Source organism: Nothoprocta perdicaria, unplaced genomic scaffold (assembly GCF_003342845.1).
Source record: "Nothoprocta perdicaria isolate Ctin4 unplaced genomic scaffold, notPer1 scaffold_24, whole genome shotgun sequence".
In the NCBI taxonomy this organism is placed as follows: Eukaryota; Metazoa; Chordata; class Aves; order Tinamiformes; family Tinamidae; genus Nothoprocta; species Nothoprocta perdicaria.
This window is the reverse complement of record NW_020455466.1, coordinates 4997795-5017275: the sequence shown is the minus strand read 5'-3', so window position 1 is coordinate 5017275 and position 19481 is coordinate 4997795. Positions and strand designations below refer to the sequence as shown.

Here is a 19481-nt window from a genome sequence, read left to right as displayed (position 1 = left end):
TCATTACTTGAAGGTTGTGGCTTAATACCAAAGYACATGCAGCACACTTAATGCATCCCGAAGAGTAACTGCATTTTGTCCAGCACGGTTGGATGCTGGATGAGTAAATTGTGTCAAAGAGTCAGAATTATCTAGTCTTCTGTCTCTATCTTGTCTTACATAACTTGTATTAGTCTTGTGAGTTGGGAAAGTCACACTGGCAGCTTACCAAGCCTCAAGAATTCATTGGTATTTTAAAGCTTCTAATGATCTTAGCAGATATCACTGCCAAATATTTTTACAAGTGACTTTGGTTTGTTGCTTTTCAAATGAAAAGATAAGCAGAAGAGAGTCTCCAAAGCTTTTTTTAAGTGCTATTTCCTAAAATTAACTGGCAAGTGCAACTATTTTACTCTTTAAACCATTATTACTCAAGGAGAACGTATTGGAACGTATTGAAGTCATAAAAAAAAAAAAAGATCTAATACCTGCAAATGTGTGAAAGTAGGGGAAATTTGTATTCTTGTTTCAACCTTCATATACTGAGCACCACATGCCAGAAGAGCTGTTCTCCAAACTTCTGTACATAATGCTAGAGGGAGCAAACCTAATCCATTGTTTAATAGCGGTAGTGTATGAATGGCATCTCTTACTGAAGAGACTGTTTTACCCCTAGCACATCAGAAGAGATACATAATGGCAACAATTCAAAGGGTAAAGGAAAGATAGGAAAGATATTAGGCTGCAATTGTCTAATCTGAAGATTAGAGTCCAAGAGAATAAAAATAAAAGATAAAGAAAACTGAATTAATACTCTAATCAAATTAGAGATGAGGTGGCTAAAGCTTGATTGTATAATATATGGCTGATACACTGAAAGTGTACAGCTGCAGTATTTTGGATATTTGCATATCTGAAATAACTGGCTTGCTTTACTTTGAGGAGATGGTTCATCATTACAGAGGTGATAACTCCAAGATTTTCCCTAAATTGACTTCTCTAGCTCTGTTAAAATGTGTCTTCTGGATTTTCACAGCCACAGATTAAATACTTCCATGCCTTTTTGGCTCAATTTGAGCAATTAATTCCTAAAGAGATATTCAAATCTATGTGCACTCTACACACAGATTTAATTCCTCCCCAGGACTGTGTGACATTCACTGCAAAGGACAGGACTAGCCACAGCTGTCCACTASGTGAGTAAGCAGCAGACCCTCGAAGAGGTGGAAGGATATGAGGTGGCAAGGATGATGTGATCCTTGTTTATCTTGTGATCATGTATTAGCTGCCTTTCACCCACAGTAAATAAAATGTTGTGAAGCTTGACAGCCCAGTACAGCTCTAAGGTGCTATTACCATTGAACACAGTTTTGTAATAGCAACTACAYGTCTTTGCATCTTAACATTTGTTATAGTGGTTATCATTGATTTTTCCTGCTCCCATTAAAGTCAGGCCATGATTTCTGTGAGTGAATTTTATTGAGTATTCACACCCTGGAATTACACCACTTACTGCAGCCTCTTTGCCCATAAGTAATTGAAAGGAATAGCTTACTTCCCATATAGCTGCTTTCATACTCATGATTTTCAAACATATTTTAYGAATGGGTTAAATACTGAAGGTGCACCAAGTCTATGGAAAAATAAAGCAGTCATTATGCTTTCAGCAATGGCTGGACAACATCCAAAGACATAGGCTTATTTTAGTGAAAGGGGATGTTGGCTAGGATCCTGCAGTTACTTGGTGGCCTGATAAGAAAGAAGAACAAATCCAGAAATCACATCAGATTTTCTCAGGCAAACAGTGAAGAGTATTATGCATAGCACTTCACTGGTAATGATTTTCTGTCATTTTGCAATTTATTATATTTCAGCTCCTGAGTTCACTGGAAGTTTTTGTTTGTTTGTTTGTTTGTTTGTTTGTTTGTTTTTTGATCAGTCTTTCTTTCAGCACTTTCACTGGTATGAGTGAATGATTCCTATTTATCAATTCAAGAAATTTTTCTACTCATATTTTTCTTTCACATGGTTGTCCTCTTTATGAATAAAATCCTTTTCTTCTTCCAGTTTTGTTACCTATTCCCTATTCATATTTTCWTATTTTATTAACTGTTTACTATCCCATACGTTTTTAAAGGATTGAGTTAATTTGGTGCAAAGTTTAGAGCTATGTCCCATGATTAGTATTAACTGAACATATGTAACAGTCCATGTGTCTTTCTATTAATAAATCAGTTTTCCTTTTAGTTAAATACACTAAAAAAATTATACTGGACGAGTATAAAATGACAGCATTAAAAATAATACTAGGATTACTAAATAATATTTATTTCAAATATTAATTACTTTTGAATTTATAATTYTAGCTACAATAGAGTTAATAATTCATTGCAGTCACTCAAAAATAATAAAGCAATGCTGAGTAGTACAAAATAGAATAGTACAAAATGTTTCTGGCATTACTGAGATCCACTGTGTGAGTGCTATTATCAATTTAATGAGCCTCAATAACTGTAGCTAAGGTCATATTGTGCAAAGAAAAAAATCATAATTAAATGCTATTTCTATGTAATTATACCATCGATAGTTCATTATTAAAATTAAGACAATGTAAAAGGCTTTCTATGAGAATAAATCATTAGAGAAATAATAAAGGTCATTTATATGGAGGATTGTTCTTGTGTTTTGTTATGTTATGAAGCTAAGTGAGTCTCAGAAAGCTATCCTGGAAACAACTCACTAACTTTCCACAAGACAAAAGCCACAAGAGCACGTTGAACCACTGTTGTCCAAGATGGTCACTCACATGAGGAAGCGAATGCAAAAGAGACATAAAATATCACCACATCCGAAAACAAGCAAACAAAAAAACGCCAAAAGTTATGCACACATTTTATGGTATATGACAGTGCTGCAGGGAAAGGGTTATACAGGTAATAACAAAGGTGGTGCTGTGAGTAAGGGGCATACTTGATAAGCTATGAGGTGAAAACAAATAATTAAATTTTTTCAGAATTAAGGACCAAACTCAGCCAGTGAGTGAATTCTCTAGATGATCCCCTCAAAAGGCCTGATGTTAAATTTAAATTTAGAGAGTCTGTTTCATAATTCCTTTCCCTTTCAAAGAAAGTTTGGAAATAAGACACGCATCAAATTAGGTCAATTAAAAGTGAAGTATTGGTCAAAACATGRACCACATATTACCAGTAATCAAACTGCCTATAAACCCAGTAGCATATGAGAGCAAAAATCCAACTACATTAAAAGCATTTTAAACAATACCTTAATAATAATAAATTACATTTTTCCTTACTCAGAAAAAAGACAATATGCCAGTGCCACAAAAATACCAGAGAAGTGTTTTTGAATGTCAAGCATAGAAACAGGCTACTTCTTAATAACTTACTTAAATCCTGTAGCTCAAAATGGAAGTAGTGATAGTATACCAAAATTGAATTCTAACGGTTAATATTATACAAAGTCAACAGTATCCACAAAGTATAAAAGGGTGGAAAAGACCCTGAAGAGTATGTTAGGCTCTTTTTCTAACAACAATATTTTTTTGAACATTGAGATCTAGTGAAAGAAACCAAAATATTCACAGAAGAAAATGTTCAAAGACATTTTTGGTCCAGCTGGGCAATTAGGCACGGAACCTTATGGATGAATGAAGATCAGAAAGTGAATGGAAGTCAGATCCAACTTCTTCTGTTTTTTTCAACTTCCAAATTGTTCATGTGTTAAAGAAAGAAGGAGTAACGTCCTCTGCCACCTTAGATACTTGCCAGCAGAGAAGGCATAAGTGAATCAAACTGCTCGGGATATGCTTAGAGAGAAATAATAGGAACAATATTAAGGGGGAAAAAAAAAAAAAAAGTGCTCTTATATTTGCTGATCCTCTTTTGCATGCAATTCTATATCAAAATCTCAGTACCTGAAAGAAATTCCTGAAGAGGAACCAACAGGAAACTCCAGACAGATTAAATGGTGTGTAGTCAGTACAAAAATAGAGGAATATTTCTTTCTACATTGTATGTACATGCATTATTAAGTKTTTTTTTTCTTCACTGTTAGAATAGAATAATACAAATATAAATGATAATGGAATTAGAATATCACATCATTTTTCAGCAAGTGTCAGCAAAAAGACAAGAGACCCAATTATGCACTGATAGCAGAAGAAAAAAAAAAAGGCCATTTATAGCAAGGAAGAATCTGACTAGAGAGCCATGTCCAGTCAGTTACATGTGGGAAAATGGATTACATGTAGGGAAAGTAAAATGAGCCACACTCATAGAGCTGAAGATAACACAATGGARTGCATCAGCGACTAGTCTCATTTGCAAAGTAGTATTGAAATTACTAGTAAATACATAGAGCCCTACCAAGAGAAGCTGTACAAATAATCATTGAAAGTGTTGTTTTCTAGGCTGAGAGGTGATTTTGATAAATAGAATTTCTTCCAAATTTAAAATGAATTATAAAATTAATAGTTTTCCTAAGGGGAAGATACTCATAAACTATGTAATATTTTAGAGGGCATTAAAAAAAGAAGAMGTCATAATTATTTGAAAAGAAGAAATACAAGAGAGGCAATAAAAAGAAATAAAGTTTGTTCTTTATATCATTGAACAAATGGAGTGAGGTCTTAGTATTTATGTCAGTATATGGCAAATGAGCAGGAAGAACGAACAGCATGGAAACTGTCTTGGTGCCCCATTGCCTGAGATTCTGCAATGAGTTTAATGTCACTGATGCATATTGATAATTCGGATTCTAGGTTTGGTGTATAACAATTGTTTAAAAGCATAACAATTGTTTAAAAGCATCATATTCTAGAATTAAATGCCTGCTAAGACTAAATCACTTCACCTTGGAAAAGTGTGTTAGCAGCGGAGAATTTAAATAAATTTAAATTCAACAAAAGTGAAATGTGTGCAGTCTTCTGTCTACTGCTAAGGTATTTTTGCTGAGTTGATTTTTTTTACTCATTGCTTTTATTACACAAATTGCCAACTAATTACACTGTTTGAACTCATTTGATGTCCGCTGATATCATTAGTTTATCAAAAATACCCTGGTTTACTGGTCAATAAAAAAAAAATGTTGTCATAGAAATGAAAAAAAAAACACAGAGAGTGAGACAGAGTAGTATATATTGTATAAATGATTGYATAAATGTGACATGCACTAACGGTCCAGAAAATTATGCAGAAGAAAACAGAAAATAAAAATTCAATCTATTGTAAATCTTCAATGTAAAATTCACAAATAAGGATAAAACATTATTTTAGGGTCACATAGGTAGCATCTCAATCATGGTCAAGCGTACTCCATGTCTTTTACCTGTAATTCAAAACAACACATGGGTTATTAAAATAAGGGGAAGATGTCTTGCCCTCTCACCTCAGGTACTGCTACCTACCATTACCTAGTAACATAAAGAGGCCACCATCTGGCCTCAACTCAGTCTTGTACTACAAAAGGAGCTTAATTGCCCGTGGAAGTCAAGATATAATGTCAGTTCTAACAGAGGTGCAAACACTCCCTGGCACTGATCAAAATGATATCTTTCCCACTGAACACCAAACAACAACTTTGCAACCAAAGCCACTTCTGTGATATTTCCTAAATACTCCCAAAATGTGATGCTCACAAGCTCTCAATGCAAACTCTTACAAAGCATCGCAAGGGTTGGCAAGGAGTGAAACACWTTCCAAAAGTAACCACAAAGTTCTTAAAGCTCCAATGGTCCAGACAAAAAATTGCTGTTTCTACACAACTGCAGACCTGAAGAGCTTGATAATCAAAATGATAAGTCATTCTCCTGGCAATCTCAATTAAGTGGCTCCTAGTGTTCAGCATTTTCTTCTTAAATGTATTTTCCTTTACAGAAGTGGACAACCAGCAATGTAACATTGTTTTAACCTTGTAGGAAAATGTCATGCTTCATTAGTATTTTTATGATGATTTACATCTTCATCAAATGACACCATCTGCTTAAGTATATTTTTCTCAATCATCGTTAGAAAAGCTCTGGTCAAAGGTTTAGGTAGTTAAGATTGGCTTAAATTGGTTTTATTTTAATTTAGCTCTTTCCATCTTTTCTTAATATTCTGGAACTTTCACCTTTTGTATGATTGTTTTCCATGTTTCTTTATTGGACTGGAATGTCAAGGATCTAGAGAAGTACTGGAAAACATATACCAGATGAACTCACAGAGAAAAGTGAATCGAATAAAAGCAGATTGCTTTTCACTATTTCTCTACAAATATTCCAGTCAACTTCCATTTTAAAGCATTCTTTTGATCCTTGATTTGGGCTTCACAAATTAGCTGACTGCATAAAACTCCACTATTTATGAAACTGTAAACAAATTATATAAGTCCAAGCAAATTTATCCAAAGCTGATATAAGTTGTAAACAATTTAAAGTAYTACTGAATTTTGAAAGATTGGTCTATACCTTAATGTTCTCTTTTACTTCGTACCCTGGCTGATTGGTTCTCAAATAATCAAATCCTGACTTATGCAGAGAATGGGAAAGGGAAATATTTTTGCGGCTACTTCTTGTACTTGCTCTCTACAGCTTAAAGCAGTAGCACAGAATAATTTTTTTAGAGAGTGGAATTTCCTCCCCATATTCTAAGTCTTCTGAGGGGAGAAGTCAGCCKAGAGTAAATAAACAACTGTGAACACACCATTTTTACTGCCAGGAGAAGAATCCCAGACAAGTAAAAAAAAGACTAAAATGAAGGGTTTGGGTGCTGCYTAAACGAATTTCTTGGACCTTGTGGTCTGAAACACTTACTATGGCTAGATTGTGCAGGCTAAAACAAGGCAAAGATGCCTTACACTCCTCTATGCCAGGGAGAAACACATAGTTAAGAGTGATGAAGTGGTGACTTTGATTTTCAYATAAAGCCAAAACAGAGCTTTTTGCTACCTCTTTCAGAATTACCATATCCTCCATACACTAATTGTTGGTAGTAGGAGACAAAAGGGACAATCTAATATCCTCTTGTCTTTGTGCAAAAATAAATAAATAAATAAACTGCTCATATATCTGCCTCTTTGAGCAGTAATCTATTGCTTTCCTAGTTTTGGCAATGACCTACCGAGTTTCCGGCTGTCTGGCTGCAGCACAGCTCTAATCCAGGGACATGAGCACAGCCCCTGCACAGAACATTTCTACATATAAAGGGTCTGATGCAATCTGAGCACATTGAATTCTTTGAGTTCATAATACATAAATAATTCTTTGRGTTAATACATAATTCTTTGAGTTAATGGGTAAATATGCAATATATCTGACATAAGTGGAATTTGTTGTGCTGGTTGATATGAGGGATACAGTGGAGATACTGACCATGCTGTGCATTAGCTCTTTCTCCTCACGCAAGAACTAAAACAGTTGATATTCTACAGATAATATCAAAGTACAATAGATAGATTACCTTGGGATGGAGGGTACTAGTGTATTTAGATTAAAATATTTCTACTAAATTTGTTAATACCTAACTTGGTGGAAAGCAGGTCTGCGGAGAAGGACCTAGGAGTCCTGAAAGACAACAAGGTGACCATGAAGAAGCAATATTCCCTTGCAACCAGGAAGGCCAATGGTATTGTGGWCTGCATTAGGGAGAGCCTTGCCAGGAGGTAGAAGGAGGTGATCTTCCCCTTTACTCAGCCATGGTGAGGCCATATCTGGAAAACAATGTCCACATCTGGGCTTCCCAGTCCAAGAGAAACATCGAGCTAGAGGACGGGTAGTGAAGGGCTAAAAAGATGATTTGGGGACTGGAGTATCTCTCCTGTAAGGAAAGGCTGAGAGAGCTGGGCCTGTTTAGTCTAGAGAAGAGAAGACTAAGAGAGAGTTTTATCAGTATGTTTAAGTGTCTGATGTTTAAGTGTCTAAAAGAGGATGAAGAGGATGAGTCCAGGCTCTACGCAATGGTGCTCAGTGACAGGATGAGAGGTAATATGCACAAACTGAGATGCAGGCAGAAATGTCTAAACATGAGGAGAAACTTCTTTACCATGAGGATGACAGAGCACTGGCATAGGTTACACAGAGATATTCAAAGCAATTTGGATAGGGAACCGTGCTTGACCAGGAGTGTTGGACTAGCTGAAATCCAGAAGCCTCTTCYAACCTCAGCTGTTCCGGGGTTTGGTAAGATTGATGAACTGGAACTATTAGGATATTTGCAAATAAACAAATTTGCAATAAACATTTGAATGAGCTACTGCTCAGGCAAAGGCCTCAATTTTGAACATCATTAACATAAAATAAAGTTCTTTGTCAAAAGTTATTAAAAGCCAAGAAAGTTTGAAATATTTATAGAGATCTCATTTAAGCAAGATACTTTGGAGAGTATGTAGTTCAATACAGCTTCACATTGCAAAACTTGCACAGTTTTTTTTTTTCAATTTCTTAAAAGCAATTGAATGAGAACTCTGAAACTTTTGATGATACCTACTGCTTTTCTTTTGTGAATTATGCCAAATTGAAAATAATTTATCTGAAAACACAGTATTTGTCAGCTCTCCCTAAGAAAAAAAGTAATGTCCTTATTTTTAAAGGAACTAGCTTTACTGGAAAAGGAACTATTTCTACAAAAAAAGACACAAGTAAAGCATAAAATTACAAGGAAATATTAATTGTTCAAGGCTGAATAAGACATTGGAACATCCAGATTCTATTTGTGTGATTGAATAAATTTTAGAAAATACTTAATGATTGTATATTCTTTGTCTCCACTCTAATCTAATCAGAACATCACTATATATATAGGATATATATATATCCTATATATATAAACATTTTATGAAAAACAGTTATGTGAAAAAGGTGCTGACTGGAAATAGAAAATATGTTATGAGAATACTATCTTGTAAGATGTTTTTTATTGTTTTCAAAAGATAATCAGACATCCAGAAAACCAAGAGCTTAACAAGTGCTTATGAAACTTAGTCAGACTTTGGTACTGATTGTGCTGAACAGTATATTTATTCTTGAAGACGTAGGGATATATCAGGTCTGTGACCTATGCATATTATCTATCCATCAGTGAGAGAAAAGTGATTAAGTGAGTCAGCTCTAAAAAAGGTCAAAAGACCATAAAAAGATTTGTAAGGTATGCTTCGGGTATCTGTCACAGACYACATTGGAGTGTCAAGGCAATGGATTTGAGCACTATTGCAACAAGCAATGACCATTCCTTAAGAATGATGGTCATTATTTCCACAGGCAAAAGCTATTGTATTTTTTTCTTTGTAATTGCAACCATCTCTGCAGAAAAGCTATAGGGGAATGCAAGTGCTATCCTATTCAGTGATCAGGCACATTTATCATCCAAGATTTTTCATGAACTCCAATAAATTCTGAGTACCTATTGTCTGTTGCAACTAGGCCTTTGTCTCCAGATCTAAAGGAAAAAAAAAATTACTTCTGAGTTTCTATTATACAGTTATTGGTACTTGGATCTCAGGTTCTGGATATGAATCTGTAAACAAGTAGAAACCAAATAAATAAACTAAACCTTTCAGAAATATATGTGAGATCTACAGCGTAACAAAATCAATCCCCAAAATGTTTGTTTTAGAAGAGATTTTTTTACAAGGATCTAAAAGATAAGAAATTAAGACTGAAAAGAAGAAAAAAAAATGCACTGCTCAAATCCTTGCAGATTTTATTACTTATGAATCTCTATTCCATTATTCAAGCTATTGGATTCTTAGAAAAGGGAGCTAAGAGATATGAAGCATATCACAGGCTTCTGTATTTCTAAGACATAAAAAGGATAAGGAGAACTAGAAAGAAAGGAATTGAACAAATTTCACACAGGCTGGATAGATCAGAGTAAGTACATTTCTTGTATATCACTTTTAGTGTTAAGAAAATGGCTTCTTTTTTTTTTTTAGTGAATTTAATCTCATCTTCACTCTATAAAAAATATCAACAGCAAGCAGCACTTGCTAATGCTATATATTCACCAATCATGTCTGTCTTGCCACCACAACAGTTATTCCACAGGAAAAAGAGGGCAATAAAAATAGGCAGAATGGAACTGGAAAAGACTGTACTTGAAAAACAGGCAGAAGTRGGGAGAAAGAGCGACATCCCAAGCAAGAGTGAGGGGGTGTAGGAAGAAACAGAGGCAACCAGGAGTAAGGAATATGCAGACAGTGATGAGCAGAGAATGAAGGTGGGAAGTCTGTGCAAGTCAAAATACAGAGGTGAGTCTGCAAATGAAAATGTTGATAATTAATTTATTTTATTATTTTCATGATTTATAATACTGCAAGCATGTTACTCACATCAACAAWGACTGATATAAATCTTCTATTATTAAAAGTAGTATTGGCTCCTCTGCTTAAAGACCTGATATGTAAGATGGTGGCAAATAACTAAGACAAGAGGCACAAGATATTATTCATCTAAGAACAAACAAACTACTATGAYAGCCATTTCTTTATGGTGCCAGTAATGCTCCATAAGCAGAGTATGAAAGTCTTTTTTTTTTTTTTTTTCAGTGGGGGAGGGTCAACCTTCAAAACTTATGTATACTGCAAAACTAGAAAACAAATATAAAAATGAAGAAATACTATCTTGAATGGAGAGAGGAAAGAAAAAAAAAGGCAATTCTCAAACAAAACATTCATCTTCTTACTAATTTTAAAAGATATGTTGACGTTCCAAAAGCAAGTAGGCATATTTAGTAAAAAGTAATTCAACCTACATATGGAAGAAAATGTACTAATTCTGTTCATTTATACTTTGGTTTTTTTTTTTTTAAATGAACAATTTTCCTCATCCTTTCTAAGCTATTCTGAGAATGCGTGCTCATTTGTTTATTAGAAGCAGAAGGAGCTGAAAGGCACATCATTACTCTTAATTCATGACTTGTGATTCCTTTTTAAATTCCAGCCTGAATTTTATTAACAGAATCAGAAGCATTGAAGCCAAACTGAGTCATCAGCTTTATGGGAAAAGTGTAAATGSTTGGGGGATAGCCAGAGGACAACCRGTGCAAAACTAGCATTTTCTTTTCATTTGTTGAATGAAGAATTTTTCTTCTAGATTTTTTTCTAAGAAATAATGGGTATATTTACCTATTTGTGCTGTCTGGAAAGCTATACCATATCTGTAATACAGAGCTCAATTTTTCTTGCCAGATCTTCTTTTTGAAAGTATTTCTTGATTTGTTTTTGCTTTTATCTCACAGAAAAGGTTACAATACACTTTGATTTGCACTTTATTAGTTCTCTACTAGTATTACCAAAGAAAAAAATATGCCCACAAACAAACATTGGTCTGTCTATTAGCACACATAGCAAACTGATTGGTGTCTTTTTCTTTTCAATCACAGTTTTCCAGACATTGCTGTGGATTTCTCAGTATTGTGTACAGCCATTCTCTTCACAGAAAATCCATCTATCTGAAGAACTGAAAGCAATATCACCATTAAAATACAGCACAAGTCTTGATAGCCTGCAGGTGACTGGCAAATTATCTGCTCTTGCTCTTGGACTCCCCCTCCCTTTTCCCTTTTCGTATTTTCTCCTTTTCTTCTTTTTTGTTTTTGTTTTTTTTTTTTCTTTCCTCCTTTAATGTTTCTTTAAAATATCTTTTGTTTAAACTATTTTCTTAATAACTCAGGATGTTGAAGTCTATCTATCTTCCCTCCTATATCTCTAAATGATTAAATCATCTGACAGTAGGGATTACTATTTATGTCTATTGATGCTATTCTATTGAACTTTACAAAGGAGAATTACATTTTCAGTGGGTTGAAAACAAGTGAGAAAAAGAACATAAATGAATGACCCTGTTTCACTATAACTAACATGGTCTCCTGAGACAAAGGAGCCCCCTGCTTAAACTGCTTAGCATTTTTATTCAGCAATTATTTATTAAATCATATGCATGCTCATGAGTTTAACTCTGGTATCTTCCTACTCTCAAAGAAATTTGTTTGGAAAGTTAATACAATTTTTAAAGATTTAAAGGCTGTAAATGAAGGAAATGTTGAGGGACTTAGGTTTTGAATTTGGACTCCTAAAATTCTATCCAGCTTCCACACCAGACATTGAAGACCTTATATGRATTTAGTCTTTAGGCTGTTAGAGGTCATAAAAAAGGAATACAGATTTTTAAATATCTCGCAACATTGCTGAAATGCTTAATTCAGTTAGCSACTTCAATGAAAGTTGTGGATGTGCCAATGCAGTTACGTTTACAGTAGAACCGTGAATGGCCTCTCAAGCATGTTAAGTTTGAATAATAATCCTCACTGCTTGATGTCTACTTAATAATGGTACTTAATTTTTACATGAAAAAGAAAAAAAAATCCTTWAAAAAAAAGMATATTTTCAACAAGTTATGTCATCACACTTCATAGTGTGAAATATTAAGAATTTTATGAAAAGGAAATATAAGCCTTCCTTTAGATTAAAATGCTTAAAAGAAATGTAATCTGTAGAGACTAGGAAGCATACACTCCATTCCACAAGAACCTGTGAAAAGAATAAGCATWTTTCTTCAACCCATTTCAGCTTCCATTTTCTAAGACATGCAATTTGTTTTGATGAGTGTAGAAATTATTTATTTTCAGAATTCAAAACACAGAACTCTTTTCCATAAGATTTCTTTGAACATCAATATTTTATTTGTAAATTGAATTTATTGGAAGAATTATTCATACATCAGAGAGAATAATSAGAGTAAGTAAAAAATGAGGATGTGGGGGAGAACAATCTGCAAAAGCAAATCAAAACAGAAGGATAGGCATGGGACGGGATATTTGAAATGCCATATTAGTATTATTAAGTAGAGAAAATAGGATCTCAGTATTCCTTATTAAAATTAATCAAATAAATTTCCTTTCTGTAATACCTGTCTGTAGTATTGTTCAGCTGCTTTCTTTAATGTTGGGTAAGTGCATATTTCAGAGCTCAGCAGTGCAAATCTAGAATTTGAGCATGTTTGCGTATTTAATTCTCTTTATTTGCTTTTGAGTATTTCAATATTTTTGCATAAATTTATTTAAACTGTGCTGTGCTTAGTTGAGGAGAAATTTACTGTTTCCATAACTATGCGTAGTAAGGCAGACTTTCATGAATGGACTTAGCCCTGAACTGTGGGTAGAAAGATAGTTTAGGAAGGATATGGATTACAAAATGAAAAAGTCTGTTGAAAGTACTTCTGGGTGGCATAGCTCCTTAATATTATGCATTTAAACTTGACTGCCTTCTTAAAAATCTGGGGTACATTCAAAAGACAAATTATGATGCTTACTTYAATATTTGAAAAAGAGATAAGAACTGGATACCTATTTTTAGATGACTCTCAGCCCTTATATGGATACTTTAAGCAAGAAAACAATTTCATCATGGATTATATTTGAAATAAATTTGAAGGAGACATYTAGGTCTCCCAGCATATTTAAGATTCTTGAGACATGAAATTCTACTTTGAAGTGCATCTCTATCAGTAGGAAAAAAATAAATAAAACTATAGTTAATTATTCAAACAAAAAGGCCAAGAAAATATCAGTATATAAAACCGGATCAAAAATGTTAGTGGGTTATCTTTTATTTTCAAAAGAAATGGAATAAATAAATTTACAATTAGAAAAAAATAGATTATGTGTAACATAAATAGGCAATTTGGCACATATTCTTTGAAAAYGACATATGGGTAATAACTGCCAGAATGTATAAGTGTATGACTTTCAGGGAAGAGGTAACATGGACTGTTGAAATACACATTTTTTTTCAGATGGMAAATCTGAAATGTGAAAAAAAATCTAGAACTTGAAAGGACTATTTTTGAGAGAGTGTTATTTGACATAAATATCTGAATTATATTCCTAAAAATTTGGTTATTTCACAAGTATTATTTGTCATGCTCACTGTCTCTTAAAGGAAATCAATCTGCTTATGATTTTCTAAGTCTAATTTTCTAAAATGAAAAAACTAGGGAAATAGATGCACATTGCAAGAAAAATGGGAGAGAAATAAAAAAATCTTTAAAATGTTTGTATCTCAGAAATGCAGAAGCTGGAAGATGAATGAATCTCRCTTTCACGAGCAGAAAGCAATAAGCAACTCTGGATATTATCATAGTTTTGTTAATGAGTGGTCTGAAAAAGAACAGCTTAATATTGAAAGGAAATATTTACTCAGTGATGTAAAATCAGCTTTCCTTATTGTGCCCTTGAGCAGAAAAGCAGAAGAAGAGCAGTTACTGTTAAAATTAAACTTGACAGTGGGCAAAATTYGGCCCTCTGATACATGCTTTTAAATCAACAAGAGTTGCCCAAATGCACCTAAGAGAAGAACTTGCTATTAAATGGATCCAAGGAAGAAATCTTTCCTTACATTCAGTTAAGTAGGCTACTTCATAGACTCAGATTTGTATTCTGTAAGCCAAGAAAACTTTCTATTTCTTGAGCATCTCAAAGCAAGATAGATCAAAAATAAAAGCAGTTGATCTGTGACCCTTTTTATGCCCTTCATCTCCCCCCCRCCCCATTGAAATGCTACATTGCTTTTCCTTTATGACAGCATGGTCTCACCAGTGCTGCTTATTTGTAACACTTCTTTCCTACCCTGGAGATAAGAAAGACCCATCGCCTATGTCAATTAACGGTGAGAATAAGCAATTACATTTTAATCACTTTTTAACAGCAACATTAAACAAAACACACTCATTTAAAGATCTGTATATGGCATACTAATATTATGTCTGTGAAGGAGTAATCATAAGATACCGTAAACTCAGCTTTTCAAAGCCATAACTCACATCACTCATTTTCTGTAGGGAACAAATTATTTGTACTCATTCTAAAACTTCACTGAAGCTAAGAGGTAAGAAAGGAGAAGGTCTGGGAAAGAGAATCTGGGATTCTACTAGGAGATTTAATTATGACCTTGAAAATCGGTCCCCTCTGTGCATTTGAAAACTATGAAYATAAATTAGCAGCACACAGAACTGCCCGCCAAGGACCTGTCTGTATGGGAAATATTTAACTTGTTAAATGTTAAGTTCCAGCAAAGTTTGGTCACTAACTGCTGATGCTGAACATGATTTCTAGTGAGCTATGTTGTCGACCAGTTGTCAATCAACATCACGTTTTCTAACTTGTAACCTCAGCACAAGAAATGGACTGAATACAGATTGGTTTGTGAGACAAACTTCATCACAACACGTGCAGAGCAACACACTCTTTCTAATCTAATCAATGGATTTGACAAATGTGAAAAGAAAGACACATTAGTCCCTGATACAGTGATAAAGGGTGTCAGCTTAGGGAATTTTGAAATGAAGAACAGCAAACAGATCTTGCTACTACTCTGCTTATAAAGCAGCTACTTACACTCATAATAGCCACTGGATGAGTTAGGATTTCATCCTTTCCACATAGCAGTGTAAAGCAAAGGTACTTTAGAAAACATCACAGCCAACAAGCATGCATCTAGCAGCTCATTCAGAGCTATGTTGCTTTGCTTAAGGGCTATATACAATGTAGACCAATACAGGGCACACACTTGAGTTTATGCTCTGAATTCAGGTGTATGTTAGTAAATATGTGTTTTGCCATYACCAGAAAAATGTCCTAGGCTTTGTATCAGCCTGCTTTGGCCTGAATTGGTTTATTCTTTTTTTGCTGTGGCAAGTGATCAAGTGACTATTACTTAAGAAACATTCTCGGTAATCATTTTCTAATACAAGAGGATATTAGGAATTTTATATAACTCCTTTATTATTATTATTATTATTATTATTATTATTATTATTATTATTATTATTACTGAGGCTTTTCTATATTAATTAGATAATCTGGTCTATGATTATAACAGCTTTCAATGTATTTTGACTAGTCTGTTAAATCATTAAGTATCCTAAAAATGAATTCTCTTTCCATTTCAGGGAATTCTGATTTTCATAGATAAATACTCTAAGTTTGATTCCAAAGCACTTTGTGAGTCATTCATCTGATTTACGGAGCACCTCATCTTTGATTAAACATATATATGTCAATGAGAATACGGTACCAGGTAAGGCTGCTGACACCTGTAAAAATATATGATATTCTTTATCAAGCTTTCTTGTTAATATTATTGGACAATTTCATTTAGAATTTCAACTGTAAGCCTGAAGAAGAATTTGCATACTCTCAAATCCCCATTCTGACCCTTTTCCCACAAATTTGAAAAGTGTATTTTTATGTCTAAAGCTTGTGCTTTGGCTAACAGAAATGCTTAATTCATCAGATACMTGTATTATATGTTAGTAACGTAAGAGGAAGTTTATCAAAAAGAGCTCTTGCAYGATATTTCAAAAGAGTATAACATATTAGAAATGGGCTATGTACTTAAAATAATTCAATTTTAAGACTACTTCAGCTTTTGTATTGTTTTAAGAGACAGTTGTATTTATGAACTTCTAAAAATATAGAGTCTTTGCTATTTGAAAGAGATTTTCTGTTCTAACTAGAATGATCCTCACCACTGCCTTCCTTCTTTACCAGAAAGTTGTGGGAAGAGAGAACTAAAAAAAAAAAAAAAAAACAAAATTGCTACTAAAATCTTTTTACAGGACTAGTGTTTTTTTATTTTTATTTTTTTCTTTTACTTCCATGAAAGATGTTCTAATAATAATAGTGATAATTGTCATTATTAAAATGTAGAATCCAAGAATTAGAAACTGACATTAGATGTACTCAGTCACCCTATAGAATGATTTTGATGGTGGTGATAGTGCAGTATGCMCTGAATCACTAGCAGTCTCATCAGTAAGGCACAATAATGTTTTATAGCTAATGGCTTGACTCTAAAAGACAGAGGATCAGAGTAGATACAATACGCAGGATGTAGGTGCCTAAAAGAYAGCACTGTGCTGCCAGCTCTTTGTTTACCGGATTCCCTAACTGGAGTATAAAATTTAAAATAAGTGTGCTCAATGCTGTCTCTACAATAGCGTTTGTACATAGGTGGAGACTTAGAGGCTTCAGGATAAGCTCAAAAGCCCACTATTGAGCACTGACCTGAACGTCAGAGCTAAGTCCTTATTCCAACCTCCCTGCAGCTTAGGCACCTATGCTAGAGATCTAGAAGGACCTCTGAGCTAGTTAGTATCAAAAGTCCATGGTCTTTTCTTCATATCAGACGGCTAAAACACTCTGTTCAAAGAAGTAACCTGAGGTCAGTGCTTCTCTCAAAGCAAGGTTAAAACCTAGGGCTAACACCAGAAGAGCAACCACCCATCCTGTGCAGAGGAACCTAGAGTCCATAGACCCTGTGCAGGAAATGGAGCCAGAGTCAGCTTCCACTTTGGAAACTGGGACCATATATCCCTACTTTTGAATYCTGGTATCTTTGCTTCTTGAACTATTACATGTTTTCTTTTAAATAGTGTGATCCCTTGGTCAAAGCAGAGGGTAGCTGCACAGTCTCTCCAGGAGATGTTTTCTCTGTGCACTTGAGGCCTCTTGCACTTGAGGCCACTGCGACCTTAATTCACTATTCAGGCACTCACACAAGAGGTGTGTGAGACCCCCTCAGACTGCAGAGGAAGCTGGTGTCTCGCTTCCCTGTCAAATCTTCCATCACTTTTAAAGTTAAAAACATTCATGGTGCTTCATCTCTCGGCCTTGTTTGTTTGAATCCCAGTTTCAGAGCCAGGTGTCCTTCCTGTGCATGTGCCTTCTGTATTTCACTCTTTGGAACCAATACTATAATTGCAGGGGCATAACTTCGTAATGAGCTTTTCCTTATTTGTTCAGCTCTTCCCCTGGACCGTGAGGAAGGCTCCCCAGGACACACTCCATGGGAATCCATGTATCAGGCAGTCCTCTGCCAGATGCTTTTTACTAAATCCTGGGGAGAAAAGATCAGATATTGATCAACACTGCTGCAAGAACTGCCCAGCTGCTTCAAATTCTCCATGAACCTGCAAGGAGATCAATCAGTAGAGGAATCATGCTGCAGATCAGTCAAAGAGAATATGCTTTAACTGAGGAAATTTTGAAGCAAATTTAACCCTGCCAAACAGCCTATTGCAAAATTCACACTATTGTGATTCACCTGGAGACAAGGGTATCGCCAGCTCTCAAAATACCGATATCAATACTTTGAGATAGCAATTTTGTCATGCTTAGCCTAATGAATATCTGTTAATCYAGCCTGAAATGAATTACCACTGAATAACACTACTATAGGGCTCTTGAAAACTGGGTTGGCTACTATTCCTGGCATCTTTTATGTCTAGAGACTTAAATTGGCTGCCTATGCTGAATATAATGAATACATAAAAGAAAGGGATTACCAAATGTATCTCTCCATGAATAATAAAAAAGCTTCCTAAAAACTTTAAGCATTTTATCAATTATTCCTATTTAAACAATAACATTAAACATTTAATTAGGATTTTACAGCAGTTGCAGGCAGTAACTGAAAAAAGAACAAGTATAATTATCTTCATTATACAAGAAGGAGAGATAGAGATTTACTCACTTCTGCTTATTTGATATCAGGTTTGAAATCATATGAGATGTTATTGTTACTTTGAATGATAAGGTGTTACAAGATACATACAGGAGTCAAGATCAAGCGTGCCAATTTGTCAATAATTCACCTGTGACATTATAGTTTAGCTTTTTTTTGATAATTCACTTTCTTGTAGACTAGGATATATAAATTATTTTGTCAATACCTGTATCAAAATGTTGTGTCTTTTTTAGATGAAGAAAAGATATTTTTATTAACTATTATCTTAARCAACCTGGTGTTTGGAAGTAGTTTTTCTCTGTAATACATGTAAAATATCTCTTTGATATTAGACTACTTCTTATTTTAACTAGAAAAATTTAGCCACTCAACTGACATGCTGAAAATTCATGAGTCAAGTTAACATACTTAGAACTGGCTACAATGATGCTCACATGCAACAATTCCTAGTATTTTATGCTTCTTGAATCCAAAGAGCATTCATGTATCACGAATATTTTTAACTGAATGATTCTCAGAATACAGTATTATTTATGTAAAGGAATTGCTTTTTGAGTGTCTTAGGTGATCCTTTGACATTCTTTCACTTGTGTTTTTAAAAGCTGTGATATAAACAAGGCACTGACTACAATGTCATGACAAATAAATCATAACATGAAACAAGTATAATAGTAATAAAATATTCTAATAGCTACAGCAAAGCAAAGAAGCATATCCTGCAGGATTTTCCAGCTCCATTTGTCATTCATTTCTTGGCACAGAGAATATTTCTGTAAATATTCCATTATAGAAACAACCTAACCAGCTAGCTGTGAAAATCCATATATCTGCCAATTGGATGATTTTCTTTTGAAATTGTCAGCACTATTCACTGTACATACAGCAGCTTACTGGTAGGATGAAAGAATAAACAAAATCAATAGTCCAACTTTTTTGGTATTGAAACACAAGTGGAGCAAATTAATCTACTGAAGTCAAGAGYG

At 34.3% G+C, this 19481-nt stretch overlaps 1 protein-coding gene across 1 annotated transcript in view; it reads right to left on the bottom strand.

The window, feature by feature from the left end:
• Positions 1–19481, bottom strand: part of NETO1 (neuropilin and tolloid like 1) — a 173494-nt gene that overhangs the window by 95971 nt on the left and 58042 nt on the right. The window lies entirely within an intron of this gene.